Consider the following 16104-nt stretch of genomic DNA (forward strand, 5'->3'; position numbering starts at 1 on the left):
GCGTCTCACACATAGTAGGAACTTAATCCCTGCTGTAAAAAAATGTCTTTCATGGAACAAAACTTTGCACCAAAAGGTGGACATTTCACATAAAAAGAAGATCCATCTAGGCATGCAGGTTTCCCCCCCTCCCAGCCCCCAATCATGTAGGCTACAGCATGCATCTTGTCAACTACTTCTGCTTCCTTCCAGGATAGTTAAAGGCCAGCTAGAAGCCAGAATGAAAAGAGTGCTTCTAAAGATGCCTAAAACATAACTTAATCAATCTTCTCATATGTCACCCCCCCACCTCCATCTCCACACGCTCTCCCACTTCCCCCCTAACCACCGCCCAGTTTTTTATCCCAGTCCTGAGTCACAAGCCAGGAAGCAACGTGGATGACTCTCTGTTGGCTTCATATCATCAAAGTCTGTTTTATTTTTTTTCATATAAATCCTTCCCTTCCTCTTTGTCATTGTTACGTTTGTCCAAATTAGAGTCACATCTAGAGGTGCAAGAGTCCCAGCTGAGCCTGAATATATGAGTAAGAATTCACCAGATAAGGAAAGAATAGATCAATTCAAGTGTCTGAAAAGACCATGGGCAAGCTCAGGGGCTTCGCAGAGCTTGTTCTCTGCAGCAATATACAGCTGTGTGTGGAGGAAGGGAGGTGCCAGTGGAGGCCTGTGGATAACAGCTCCGCACCCCACATCATGGGCTACCCTACCTGGGTGTGAACTCCAACTCCATCACTTTTTAGCAAGTCAATTTTCCTGTCTTCATTCCTGCCCAATCATAGGGACTTTATTAGGCCACCTCCTAATAGTTGTTGGGAGGGTTAAATAGATTGACATGTGGAAAGAACTAAGAATGAGTAAATGTTCCATAAATGTTAGACATTACTGTTGGGTTCAGATGATAGGGTCCCTCTGAAAAAGAATTTGTTGGAAACGACTTGCTTATCCAAGGGCCCCGTTTTGTGGGCGGTGCTCCCCTCCTCAGGTTCCTATGGAAAGTACCTGTCACGGGAGCTTAAAGGTGCATTCTGTAAACTGCTCATTCCTGCATTTGACAGCTGATCTATGTCCTTTGATGGATATCTATAGTTACCGGAAACCATGGCCCCAAAACATATCTTGTTTGCATTATAGAAATATTTATGGTTTTGCCCTATAAAAGTTTGTCACCTAGATCACTCGGGGTCTCTCTTGCCACCTGGCTTGGGGACCCTGGTGCACCAGTACCTGGCTAATAAGTCCCTGCTGCTTTAAATCTCTTGGCCTGGAGTCCGTGTGTCTCACTGAGCGGCTGTAAGTTACAACAGAATTCAGCAGATGTTCCCATTCACCAGCACACAGCAAGTCTATTGAGGTAAGGGGACAAAGGGACAGAAATAAAGGGACACCTGCATAAACATAGGAGATCAGCCTTAAAAGACAAGAAATGCATTTTGCCTAAGCAGGGCATGTTCTTTTATATTGTTCTTTGATGGAATTATTGTGGACATTATCACCTTAGAGTTAAATTGGGCTGGACTTTTAAAATGGATAATCCTCTGGCCCCCACCTCTGACTGATCATTTTTTCTGACCACACTTCAGATTCCTGGAACCTTCCGCAGCTGGTTTAGCTTAAGATCATTAATCAGGCCTTCCCTGGTGGCGAAGCAGGTTAAAGCGCCGCACTGAGAAGCTTAAGCCACTTCCGCATGAGTTCGATTCCCGCCTGCCCCGGAGGTGACCACATGGCGTGGCAGACCTCTCCTGACCCGCCCACTGCTCCCCTCAGCAGTGTACCTTGTCGATCTGCCTGTTCTGCTCCCCACTCTGTCTCTGGTGAATCCTCTCACCCTCCACATCTCTGGCCTCTACCACAGTTTTATATGAATAAATAAATAAATCTTAAAAACTAATTCATTAATCATCCCAACCCCCCATCACTGGAGTTTGACCTTGTGAGACCTTCTACCCCAAATTTTTCTATGCAAAGAATCCATCCTCACTAAGCCTTCCCTAAGGGAAGGTGACTCTGCTGAAATATTCTTTTCTCATCCCACTCTCTTTTTTCAAAATTTTTATAGTCAGATAATATCCTTCCCTCAGAGTCCCACTCTATAGATAAATAGGAGGGTGACTGATTGAAGGATTTCAGAAAGACCAACCTTGTCTCTAATCTCTCCCCTGCTGACTAGAAATCTTTAGCATCGACTGCATGCCTTCAAACCCCTCTTTTTTTCAAGACGTATTTACTGATGCCTCTAAGAACAGGGCTGGATGGTGCACTTTAGCTGGATCAGGGTTCTGAGTTACCCAGTGAGGCCATCCACTGGATATCTAACAGCAATGTGAATTTCATCATTTGCTTCATTAATCCATCTTCTAGAACAAATGGACCCTAATGCTTCAGTGAGACATTCTAGACATTTCATGTTTGAGGACTTCCCCCCAAGGTGTTCTATTTCAGGCAACATTAGAACTCAACAGTGTGGGGGGGGGGGCAGGGGTGTGTGTGACTTCTCATTACAAAACACCTAAACTAATAACATTCCTTTAAATGCATGAACAGCACTGGAAGGAAAAAAGGCAAAGAATAAAACCTAAAAGGCAAAAGCCAAAGGCAAAAGATAAACTTAGAAGGCAAAAACCAAAGAGAAGCCTGAAATCTAGCCCTGCAAGGGGTCTGTCCTGAGGGTGTGGTTTACCTTGCTGGACTAAACCTGGTGTACCTGGGGCCTCCAGGCTCTGCTTTCTAGGAAGAGAGGGCCAGGAGAAATCCAGAATGGGGGTGTTCTTCTCTATCCGCATTCTAGAGTTGGAAAAACCATTTCCACTTAGAATTTGCTATCCTGGACTTCAGATGAATTTGAGAATAGTAGGTGTACTATGTGTGGTCTAGCAAGACACAAGAAGAAACATTAGCTTTTAGGAAGGTTGGGGGAAAGCACAGGAACTCTGTCTTCAAGGAAAAGAGATAAAGAAGTTAGGTCTTCCTAGAATAGATCCTTACAGAGAAGTGTAGATGCAAACAGCAAAAGCAGCCACCACCCACTCCCCAGCCTGTGAGTCCCTCCCTAAAATCAAACTTTTGCCCAAAAACCCACCACAGATTTTTGCTTTACTGGAGAGATGCCACTCCTGGAAGTCAGTGTTTAATTTTGCAAGAGGGTGCTGGGGACAATACGAGGTGGGCCTCAGGCATGTGAGAAGGGAGAGTTCATCAGAAAATAGAAAGTGCTAAAGCGGTGGTGTTGGGAATGACCAAGTATGGAGATTTACTGAGGGACTGGATAAGGACAGTAATAAATCAGGCCTTGCATCCAAGGGTGATAAGGCAATAATAAACTGGGCCTTGCATCCAGTTAACTGGGCCTTGCATCCGGGATGGGACTAGAAGAAGGTGATAACGAACTGGGCCTTACATCTAGGGACACAGCATAAGTCACCCTTTTGGAATTTGAGTTTAGAATCTATATAAGAGACCCTTCCCCCCATAGGGCTGGCAGTAGCTGCGGACCCCACTCTAGGGGCTTCTTCTCAGCTGCTATCCAGGAGCAATAAACTGCTTGCTCAGCCTTTCTGCCTCCCGCCTTCCTTTCTTGTGGCCAATCACAGAAGTTGGGGCAAAACAAGTAGAACTGGGTTAGACTTTTTTTCAGGCAAGCAAGAGGGTAGAAGACCAGTTGCTTTGTAGCTTGACAGGATGATCAGTCCCAAGATGCGGGAAACTGTCATAAAAATCAGGAGCAGATATGGATGAACTTCCCGTCTGGAGCAGGAATGTGCTTCATGGGAAGGGGTTGGAGGGAGTCCACCCTCCAGGAGGAAATCCAACACTGACAGGCTTATCACAGATCTGGGAGGGCCAACGGGATGGACAGGATCTCCACAGCTGCCCTCTGCGTCCTCACAGGGGAACCCAGCCTGAGAACAGGGAGCGATGCAGTCTGGGCCCCAACGACAGCAGCAATTTTTCAGTCCTGTCTAGTGTGTGTCCTCTACCTGCTCAGAGACATGGTAAACCAGATCTGTGACTCTAGCGCTTAGCAACTGCAGGTTGCTTCCTGAGCTTGGTGACAGGCCTTGCCTCCTGTCCAGACGGTAGAATTGTTACAAGGCAGGAAGAGAGGGGCACCACAGAACCCCCAAACGTGCCTGCTCTAAATAGCTTCTGCCATCCATTGCATCAAGACAAGGCATAAGAGCTTTCATGGAAAGGAACTTTAATATAATGAGTGTACAATACAAAAAAGACAAAGAGTATAATTTTAAAATCAAACATCTGAAGTTACCCATCCCCTCATGGGTAAAAGTCCACCCGAAAGGGATTGGCCCAAAAAAGCAAGGCCTGAAAGCTGCCACAAGACTAAAACACCTTCTGGCAGGGACCCGTAGAAAAGGGTCAGGAATGGTCAGACAAGTGTGGGAGGAAAAGAGCAAAATCAAAATAAAAGCTGCCACAGTCAATCTCCCTACAGGTTTCTTACTCACATCTGTTTTTTTTTTTTTTTAAAGATTTATTTATTTATGCATACAGACTGGGGTACAGGACAGAGGTGCACGGGTGGTGAGAGGCTTCACCAGAGACAGAGTGGGGAGCAGAACAGGCAGATCGACGAAGTACACTGCTGAGGGGAGCAGCGGGCAGGTCAGGAGAGGTCTGCTGCTCCATGTGGGTCACCTCCAGGGCAGGGATTGAACTCATGCTGAAGTGACTTTAGCTTCTCAATGCTGCGCTTTAACCCACTGCACCATCAGGGAGGGCCCTTACCCACATCTGTTTTAACCAGCACAGGGCCAAGAAACAAGCACAGTTTCTTCACCGCATGCTCCCTGCTCCATGTGGCTTCCTCAGGTCTCCTTCCAGCTCTCCATCCTGCTTCCTTCTTCTTTAGATTCCTTCTCTTCTCTGCTCAGCTCTACCCTCCTTCTGGGTCGGGTATAGAACCTGGAACTTCCCCTTTTCCTGGGGACCACCCCTGTTACAGAATGACTGACTTTATGCCCTTCCCACAAGGGGCCTCATGAAAGTAAAGATGCAACTCATGGAGCATAGCTTTTGTACAAAAGGGCAGTTCAGGTGTGCAAGCCTCTGAGTGCTGAGGGGAAGGAGGGTGGACTTTGTGCCTTTCCTGACTTGGAAGTAAGAGAGATGTGGGCAGCCCAGATCCACTATTAAAAAAAAAAAGATTTATTTATTTATGCATACAAGAACTGGGTACAGGCCAGAGGTGCTGGAGGTGGGGTGGGGTGAGAGGATTCACCAGAGATAGAGTAGGGAACAGAACAGATGGATTGACTGAAGTACACTGCTGAGGGGAGCAGCAGGTGAGACAGAAGAGGTCTCTGTGCCGTGTGGGTCAGCTCCCTGCTCAGGGATCAAACTCAAGCTGACGTGATTGAGGAGAGCTTTATAGTGTTGAGACTTAATCTCTCCACTACCAGGGAGGTCCCCATCGCCATTATTTACCAGTGATTCACTCACCTACCAAAGAACCTGAACTTCCTGCAGCAATGAGCCCAGGACAGAGTTTCAGGTACATAAAATTACCAACAATCACATGCCCCTTGACTAAGTGACATGCACCAGGTGGTTGTGAAAGCCACACGCCCAGGCACCCCAGGGCACCAGAACCACACGGACCATGAGAAGGGGCTCAGAGCCACCGACAGTGGGAACACACACACATGCACGCCTACTCTGACTATGAACACCTGCTCAGATGTATCCACCCTGGCCCCTATGTGCACATACCTGACCGATATACACACTCAGCTGCCTGTGTACCAGTGTAACTGGTACAGGTGTCATGGGCACCATCCCCACTGCAGATACTGGAATACTAATCCCATCAATGCCAAGGAGAAGCGCTCTGGGGCGTGAGGGCAGAGCTGAGCAGCCAGGTTGGGATAAAACCGGACATGTGGGCTCTGGGGGTCTCTTGGCCTGGTGGTTCGCGGCTGGTCATTTGGCTCTCCATCGGTTTTCAGCGTGCTGGTGGAGTCCAAGTCAACAGAACTGGTAGGACATTCTAGTTAACTTGTATTTCTCTCCCTCTTTCCCTGGGTTGTTCTTTTACCTTTCTCCTTGTAAATAAATCCATTATTGAACCTTTGTGTGTGTGTGTCCATAATACGATTGAATCTTAAGCACGCAGGTGAGGACCCACAGACAGGCAACCCAATTCATATTGGGGTGCCCTGTAACATGTCCACAGTACAATTGAATCTTAAGTGCGCGGGTGAGGACCCACAGACACGCAACCCAGTTCACTTTGGGGTGCCCTGTAACAGCATGTTCTTCAGTCACTTCTTCGACAAACCTGCTGGTTATTCTGCTGTGAAAATAAATTCTTCCTTTTCCTGACTTCTCCCAGTTCTGCAGGGAAAAGAGAAGCAGGGGCCAACTATGAGTTGATTCCAGAAGCCTGGAGATTGAAATCTGCAAGAACCCCACAAAAGCAGCACGCATCTAGGAGCCGGCTAGGGGGTCATTAGAGCATGGTGGTGGTGGTGGTGGGGGTGGTTGGCCTCAGTTTGCCTTCCTGGGGAGGACCCCCAGTGCTCTGAGTGTGGTGAGGTGGGAGGGATGGACAGAAGGCTGGACAAAGAGGTGCCAAAGGATCTAGCCAAAGGGACTCATGAGCCCAAGGGGCGTCACAGATCTTCAGTGCTTTGAGAAGCAAGATTAGGAGGTATCGCTGAGCAATCTGGTATGTACACGGAACAGACCGAGGAGGTAGTATATTTTTTAGTCTTAAAATAAGCCTAGCAGGCCCTCCCTGGTGGCGCAGCGGGTTAAAGCACAACACTGAGAATCTAAAGCCGCTTCCGCATGAGTTCCATTCCCACCTGCCCTGGAGGTGACCACATGGCGTGGCAGACCTCTCCTGACCCGCCCGCTACTCCCCTCAGCAGTGTACTTTGTCGATCTGCCTGTTCTGCTCCCCACTCTGTCTCTGGTGAAGCCTCTCACCGCCCCTGAGCCTCTGGCCTGTACCCCAGTTCTGTATGCACAAATAAATAAATCTTTAAAAAAAAAAATAAGCCTAGCAAAAACAATGGAAAACAAGACAAAGAAAAAATAACTGAAAATAATTCTTTCTCTCAGGGTAATTATAACTTGATAGTGGAGATACCAATGAAAAATGTTTGTAATAACCTTAAAGAACTGGATAAGAGTTTCAGTAGACCAAACATGCTTATCAGTTGACAAATATAAACACTAAAGCAAAGAAACCAGGAAGTGATACTTTGATATGCAAAAGAACCCCAGGCAGAGAACCTGGATGTTGCCTGGGCCAAAGAGAGGACTGAAAACCGGAGATACAGTTTAGCTAACCTTCGGTGGGTCGGAGTGGGGGGGGGAGGGTTCAGGAGGGTCTGGACACCACTGCTGAGGGCAGGGAGGACTCGCGCTGGAGAATCTTTGCCTTCTAGCCGCACAGTCAGAGGAAGTGAGTCGCTGGGGAGGAGAAAAGGGTGGGTGTTCCCTCTAAGACTGACCGTCATCCGCCTCCCTCACCCCCTTTCCTGACAGCAGCTTCTGCCCTTCTTGGCTGGGCTGAGAAGCAGCAGGGCAGCCCCCTGCTCTCCATTAGCCAACCTGGAGGGGAGCCGAGGAGCTGGCCGACTGGCAACAGAAATGTCTGGGCTTCTGTGTCTGGGGCAAAGGTGCCTGCCAGCCAGAAAGAAGGAGAATGTGCCTCTGTGCTATGTGTCTAAATATATTGTGAATATAGGCATGAGAGTGTAGCCATGCATAGGAGAGGGGAACGTTGGGGTTGTAATTTTGAATAAAAACGGCACAGAAATCAGAAGAACCCCATTCCCTCCAGCCCCTCTACCCAACCTCCACTGCCAGCATGACACCTGCCGCCTCCCACAGCCACTTGCCAAACAGCACAATGTTCACCCAGGCCACCGTTGACCTAGGCGCCTCCCTCTGAGAGCCCACTATGATCGTAGACAGGACATGAGGGAAGACTTCCTCAAGGTCCTAACACGGAGTGACTTATGATTCCATGAAGGACAGAGAGCAGGGATGGGTTTATTCTAAGTTGTTGGATAGATATAATCTGGCACACCGCACAGAGAAACACTCTCTTAAATACATGTTTTAGTGAATTTCACTTGTGTTTTTTTATTATTACCAAGACAGCCCCAGCCATTAGCTGAGATGAGGAAACAGGCTTTGTTTATCCCAAATCTTTCCTGAACTCATTGTTTTTTGTTTTTATTATATATGCTCATAGAAGAAAATTGGAGCCCACAAGAAACTATAAAATGAATCCATAGATTACCAACCACCCTCTTTAAGAACTTTCACAGACCCTACAAATACCCACCATGGGATGCCTTCATCACGTTAATCTCACCCATCTTCCACATTAAAAGTTGTGAAATGGAGTTGAAATTGTCAAATTGGCATACTATCGCACTTTGGAGTCTTTTAATTAAATATTTATTCATTAAAATTTTGCCTTTAAAAGTGTTTTGAAGTCTATATAAATATATTTTTTCTATATCATAATTATTTTTGGGAGATCTTGAAAAGTCTATAGGCCCCAGACACTGTCCCCATTGTGACTAAAGAAAAAAAGAGGCTCACCAAGTGAAAATGTTAATATGAACATCGACATTTAAGAGTACATCCGGTTGGCCTCTCTCTGTTCGTCATGGCTAACTTCAACAGCCCACACAGTTTTGAATACAGATTTTTTCTCTTCTCTATTGTTCATTCAGAAATGAAGCTTGGGTGTCAAGGTCTATTGTGTCTTTGAGATCCTCCTCCTCACCATGCAGCAGGTTCTAGAACAACACAGCTGTGAGGTGGAAAGGCTTGGAGACAGCTCATCCTTCAGTCCTGAGGTTTACAGGGGAGGACCATGGGGCCTGAGAAGTCACCTGTGGGTGGTTTCTTAGCGTCAGCACCAGACTCAATGCTTTGAGGCCTCTGACCCAAGTAGGGGAAAGGAAACTACCATTTACCTGCTCTCTGCCTACCTTTCAGAGCTGGTCTTACCTGCCACAGGCACCTTCTCCTGGTGCTCTGCTCTGCCATAGTCCTCCCCTCCACTGCCACCTCCACAGTCACCACTGCTCTTCACCCAGTTTCCCCATCCAAATGCACTTGGCTGTCTTTCCTTCATTGCACATCTGTGTCACAGTGTTGCACAAACTACTAATTTAAAAAAAAATGTTAGTAAATATTCATGAGAGAAAATCTGGGAGAGAAAAAAAAGAAGAGAAAGACACTCATAATTGTATCACCCAGAGATGATCATTGTTAGATGTTATTGTATACCAATTAAAAATAAATAGAGCTAATTATTGAGCAGCTAGTTCTTTTGCTTAAAAAAAAAAATAGAAAACGGGCCTCTGTGGTGGCACAGGAGTGAAAGACACAGCAACTATCAAACTATCGCCAGCCACTGTAGCACAGCTTTGATCCCTAGCCAGGGAGGTGTCCCACGTGGCACAGCAGACCTCTCCTGTCTGGCTCACCACCCCCGCACCCCCCACACCCCCGCTCTGTGGTGAATCCTCTCACCCACCATACCTCTGGCCTACACCCCTGTTCTTGTATGTATAAATAAATATAACTTTAAATAAATAGAAACCATCTCAGATATAAACAATTATTCATTCTCAAAAAAAAATTTTTTGACGGCCTCCTGTATGCCAGGCACTACTCTGGATCTAGGTAGAGAGAAACCCAGACAATCGTCCAAGCCATTGTCCCAGAGGTGCTTACCAAATAAATACAACACATGTAAAAATAGCGCGTAGGTTTGGTGGTGCTGAGTACTGTGAAGGAGAGTTTGGGAGGGAGGGGTGGGTGTTGTTTATATGATTGGGAAGTCATCCGCGAGAAATGACATTTGATCAGGATACAGAAGTGAGACTGTGAGCCATTGGTTCAGTCATCTATTCATTCAACAAATATTTCCTGGATGTGTTTTCAGACACTAAGGACACAGCAGAGAATAAAAGAAACATTTTACCCCGGGCCACTGTCTAGCCTCCCCTGGAGACACCTGCTTTGTTCTACCAACAGCACAAAGACCGAGTTGTTCAGGAAGAGGACCGGGAGGAGCTACCTTTAACATTTTAATAACAAGTCAAATGTCTAAAAATGAATCCACAGTTACCTTCCTCTCAAATAAAAAGTCAAACTCAACTTTCTATGTTCACCACTCCCAATTTAAATGTTTACCAGTTTTTAGTGCATTTTGTTATTTTTACTTTGCCAAAACAATCATTATTATTAAAAATAGTTTTGAGAAGTCATACTCTGTTAAGATTTATTGCTGTGTCTTCTAAATGAGTAACTTCTCTTGCATCTCATTATTTCCTCTAGATTTAGTTTCCTCTTCAGCCTCTGCTTCAAAAGTTTCCTTAGTCAGGGACCATAGAGGCTAGCTCTGTTTCTGTATGTCATCTGCTTTAGTTTGTCCTCCTTTTAAAAAAATACTGGCTTTATTCAAGTTTGTCACATACCAAAATTCATCTTTTCAAAGTGCACAGTTCAGTGGTCTAAAGTATACTTACTGAGTTGTGCAATCATCACCACTGCATAATTTTAGAACATTTTCATCATCCCCAAAGAAACCCGGTGCCCACTAGCTGTCACTACCCACTCCCAGCCCCTGGCAACCACTAACCTACTTTCTACTTCTATGGAGATGCCCTTTCTGGGCCCTTCACATAAATGGAATCATATAGCATGCGTCCTTTTGCGTCTGTCTTCTTTCACATAGCATGTTTTCAAGGCTCACATGTTGTAGCATGTGTAAGTATGCTATTCTTTAAAGGCTACCTACTATTCCATAGTGCCATATTTTGTTTATCTATGAACTGTTGTACATTTGGGTCATTTCTACTTTTTTGGCTATAATGAATGATGCAGTGAACATTTGTGTACAAGTTTTTGTACAGATCTAGGTATGAACAACTGACAAGTCAATTGTGTCTTCTAGAACAATTGTAGAAAACATATGTTTTCAGGGCCTCCCTGGTGTGCAAGGGGTTAAAGCTCAGCACTACGAAGCTATCCCAAAAGCACATGAGTTTTATCCCCAGCCAGGAAGCTGACCCACATGGCTTGGCAGAACTCTCCTGTCCTACCTGCTGCTCTCCCAAACAGTGTATTTCAGTACACTTATCTATTCTGTCTCCCGCTCTGTGGCTGGTGAAGCCTCTTATGCCCCTGTACCTCTGGTCTGTACCCCAGCTTTTATATGCATAAATAAATAGATCTTTAAAAAAGAAAAAATATGTTTTCTTTCCTCGGGTATATTCTTAGGGGTATGATGTGCCTGTTTGGAATCACTTCTCCTAAGGGATCTAGACATTTAAAGAAAGTTTGCTAAGTGGTGTTCAGTGCTTGGATGGAATAAAAACACAATCACATCAGCTACTCTTTTCTTTGATGTTTTAAGGCATTTAAGGGGAAGCTGACATTAATACAACCAAGGGAGAAATAAGAAACAATGAGGGAAATGAATAGCATACCTCTGGAGTCTGCCACCAGGGTCTGAGGGTAGGCAAATGGTTCCCAGAGGAAACATGCCTGAATTGAGATATAAAAGATGAATAAAAGACCAGTGAAGGGAAGACTTTTTCCATTGTGAAAAGCAGTAGTTAACAAATAAAGAACGGAGGGCCTTGGTGGCAGAAGGAGTTAAATCTCAGCACTACCAAGCTATCACACCAGCCACTGCAATATGAGATCCATTCCAGGCCTGGGAGCTGACCCACATGGCCCGGCAGACCTCTCCTGTCTCCCTCTGCGCCCCTCAGCAGACTATCTCAGTTGCTCTGCTTGTTATGCTCCCCACTCTGCTTATGGTGAATCTTCTCAAGCCTCCCCACCCCATCTCTGGCCTACACCCCAGCTCTTAAATGCATAAATAAATAAAAGTTAATCTGTTAAAACAAATAAAGGAGGGAGCTATTGAGGTCAACCTCACAGCATTGTTATGAGAATGAAATTAAATAGTATATGCAATGCATTTAGCATGGGGCTTGCCATTTCCACTCTTCCATCCATTCATTGTGAATGTGAATGTTCCAGACACCTTTTTTTATACTTCTCTATCACACCATTTTCTCTTTTCCCCAATATCTGGGGTCCTCGCCTACTTTGGGAGCTAATTAGATTACTGTCATCTATATTGACATTCCAATTCTAAACATTTTACATTCACTATTTAATGTAATCATTAAAGTTTTGGTGGGGAAGAACTGTTATTACTCCCATTTTATAAATGAAGAAACTGAAAAAGAAACCAGAACAATAGCTAAAAAATTGCAGAACAGGATTCAAAGTCAAGTTTGATTTCTAGCCATTACCCCTATAGTGCCTCAGATTGCTACTTACCTCTTGCAGTTTTATTTGCCAATCAAGTGACAATCTAACTTAGGACAAGAGCCTGATTTTATACCTTTTTTTGTAAAACAAGTTACAATTTATTGAGCACGTACTATGTGGCACCTATGTGGCACCTACTTTACTTGCATTATCTCTAATCCTCATAACAAATTTATATTTTATGTGTTTTTACCCCCATTTTATAGATTAGAAAACTAACTAGTTTGGCCAAGGGAGTGGAGACAAGACAAGAATCCTGATATACAATTAAGCCTAGTATTGACTGAGATGATGGTCAGTGCAGGGGAGGCATCACAAGACTGAGTCACACAAAGGGGATGGGGAGGAGAAGCTAGCACAGCAACTGACACAGCCATGAAATCAAGGTCAAAACCCATATCCCCGATGCCCCTGGGATGCCTGAATATCTGCAGGAGTTTGCAGCAGATAACTGACTGTTGGGGGCTGTGTCTGAAGCTCAGACCCAAGTGGTGAAAGATAAGGACATGGAGATGAAGCCCATCAGGAATCTCAGATTCTATTTAGAGTCAACAAATCTAGGCTCACGGGGAATGAGCCCCTCCCAGGGAGAGGCTGTCTATATCAGGACAATCTCTGCACCAGCAGAGTCTCTTGTACCAGGACAGTCTCTGCACCAGTCAGTCTCTGCCCACCTGACTATGCAGGTGCTTCTTTCCACCCACTTTCTCCCTCTGCAGGGCAGCAGCCTCCTGCCTGGTGATCTGTCCCACACCAAGACTTCTCTGCACTGACCTCCCTCAACGGAGGCCGCTCTCCTAAGACCACCCGCCTGCAACCACTCAAGTCTCTCTCCCTGCAAACCTGTCCCTTTCAGGGCAGCTCTTCCTGCCTGCTTGTGCCTATTCAAGTGTCTCTTCCTCTACTGTCTCTTTCTAATAAACTTCCTCTTTAAATATAACTGAGTCTTTCTCTTGTGGATCATCTCACTTTGTGCTGCTGAAAGGGGAGCTCTGGTGAAACCTTTCCTAGAGTGAACCTGTAACAGTGTGGTCCCGAACTCCAAAAGATGACATCAGTCAATAATATATTTTTTTCTTTTTAAATATTTGATTTATTTATGCATACAGAACTGGAGTACAGGCCAGAGGTGCAGGGGCGGTGAGAGGATTCACCAGAAACAGAGTAGGGGACAGAACAGGCAGTTTGACAAAGCACACTGCTGAGGGGAGCAGAGGGTGAGGCAGGAGAGATCTGCTGGGCCTTGTGGGTCAGCTCCCAGGCGGGGATCGAACTAACACTGAAACAGCCACAGCTTGGTTTAGCTTTGCAGTGCAGCACTCCAGCCAAGGGAGGGCTCAACATTTGTTTTCTTTTTAAAGATTTATTTTCTTTATGCAATAAAGAATTTGGATATGTGGAGGGTGTGGGGAAGAGAATAAGAGGATTCACCAGAGACAGAGTGGGGAGCAGAACAGGCAGATCTACTGCTGAGGGGAGCAGAGGGAGAGACAGGAGGGGTCTGTTGGGCCTTAGTTCCCTGGCCAGGGATGAACTCTAGCTGCAGTGGTTGCAGATAGCCTATTGTGCTGAGACTTGTGTCACCAGGGAGGCCCTAACATTTGTATTTGATAGATGGAATGCCTTGGCTGCCTCCCTCTGGCATGACATTAAACAATGGCAGTGAATATGGGGGAGAGGCAATCGTTGGCGAGGTAGCCATCTCTTCTTTCCAACTGTGTGAAAATAAAAATTTAGAGTTCACAATAAGCAGTCAAAAAGGTTATTGTGAAATCTCTGTGTTCACTCACTGAACATAGGCTACTATGAGCAAAGTCCTTCTGGGAAGTTTTGTAGTGGATGGGCAGATAATGTTAATGCAGAGGGAATGTATTCTATGTGCCAGGCATTACTGTCAGTGCTTAATATGAATTAACTCATATAATTTCCAATAAAAACTGCCATTACCCCATATAACAGTTGAAGAAAAGAAAGTACAGAAAGGTTTAAGGATTCGTCCCAAGAATCCTTCAACAGGCAAGTAGTGGCGTTAGGGACACCTGGCACTGTGATTTCAGACCTTGAGAGTCTCCAAGTAACTGTCAGAGATTCCAGCACAAAAACTGGCGAAACACTGGTATAATGGACAAAAATTTCCCTGGATAGAAAAGTTAGTTTCCAAGTGCCTGCTGCCTGCCTGCTCGCACGTCTCCATCCCAACTTTCTCCTTTCCGGTCTCCCCACCCACTTCCACCCGGCAACCGAAGCCCAGAAAGTAGGGGAAAGGTCGAGGGTGGATTAGGCTCCTCCCTTGCCGCGGGGTCAGTGCCTTGCAAAGCCGTGGGAACTTCCGCGTCGGGCCATCCCCTCCCATCCCCCACCCGCTTGACCCCGGCGCGCGGAACCGCCGGTTCTGGAGTTCACTGCTGCCAGGGTCACTTTGCCCCATTCCCGACCTCCACCGTGGGAGGACGCAAGTGAAGCCACCACGGCCGTCCTTTCCACGGTGCGGTGACCTTCCCGAGTATCCCCGGACTTTGCCAAGGTCCGACTTCAGGTGCTGTTAGAACAGAACGGCTACACTTCTTTAGGGGGATACAGGGGCTTAGAAAGGCTTCCAGCCCCGCAAATCTGGGCATAAGGTTGGATCGAGACCTCCCTGCTCTTGGGTTCCATCTGAAAGCATTAAAAGCCATCTAGGCTACATTTTAGACGAGGAAACAGGATCAGTGCGTGCAATGACTGGTCCCTGGGCAGCCAGGCGCAGTCACGGGGCCAGGTCTTTTTGGCCTTAATGTGTTGGCTATATTTGATTTCGTCAGGCGTTGTCACCCATCACAAAGCACCCCATAGTTCAGCACCACATTCCCTCGGGCTCCTCCCCGTTTTCAACCCTCTGTCTCCTCCCTCTCCCTCCATTTCATATATTCTTTTTTATTTTTATTATTTCCAGTTCAGTACTGAAAATGTTATTTTTCACAATATATAAGCTGGAATAGTGATGTAATAATTCTACCCACTAATTAATCTTTCATAGATACATCTTCTATCTCTGTGGAAGTCCATGGGGATTACAACTGAGGTGATGCACAAAATGAAGAATGATGTAAAAAAATGTATATATTAAAATTTTTTAATGTAAATTCAACTTAAACCACCTTTGTATGTATCTAAGGCATACACAACGTATATTATCATTGATATGTGGGCAGCGTGGTAAACATTTCATATATTCTTAAATGACGTGACAAGACTCTCTTAGAAAACAGAATTTAGCATGACGTAAAGGGCCACATCAAGTTCGGATATCGGTGGCGAATTATAGCCCGGGACTTGGAATGGAGGGGTAGTTTCTGGAGTCGCGGTACCTCTAAGAAATGAGACAAAACGGGCTTTTTTACTCCCGGGAATGAAATGGAATGGGATCTGAGATCCTCTAACAACGGGCATTGCTGGTCGATCCGATGAAGCCATTCTCCGCTGCCCGGGCTTCATCCGATAGTAGGGTCCGGATGGGGCACCGGCGGGGTGAACGCCCCCCCCCCAACCCCGCTCCTTGTGTGTTCGCCACCGCCCTGGAGCTGGAGGAAACGCGCTTTCTGCTGCCTTCCAAAGTTTCCGACGGCAGGAGTGGGCAGTGGAAGTTAGCCACACGCCTCTTCCCGCTGTCCGATCTCAATGACTCACAGCCGCAAGGTGTATTTTGAAATGTCGTAGCCGTGACGCGCGGTCACTCCGCTCGGACCCGGGCCGCCCTCGCTTGGGGGCGGGGCC

Source organism: Condylura cristata, unplaced genomic scaffold, assembly GCF_000260355.1.
Source record: "Condylura cristata isolate star-nosed mole 26May11 unplaced genomic scaffold, ConCri1.0 scaffold00005, whole genome shotgun sequence".
Lineage (NCBI taxonomy): Eukaryota > Metazoa > Chordata > Mammalia > Eulipotyphla > Talpidae > Condylura > Condylura cristata.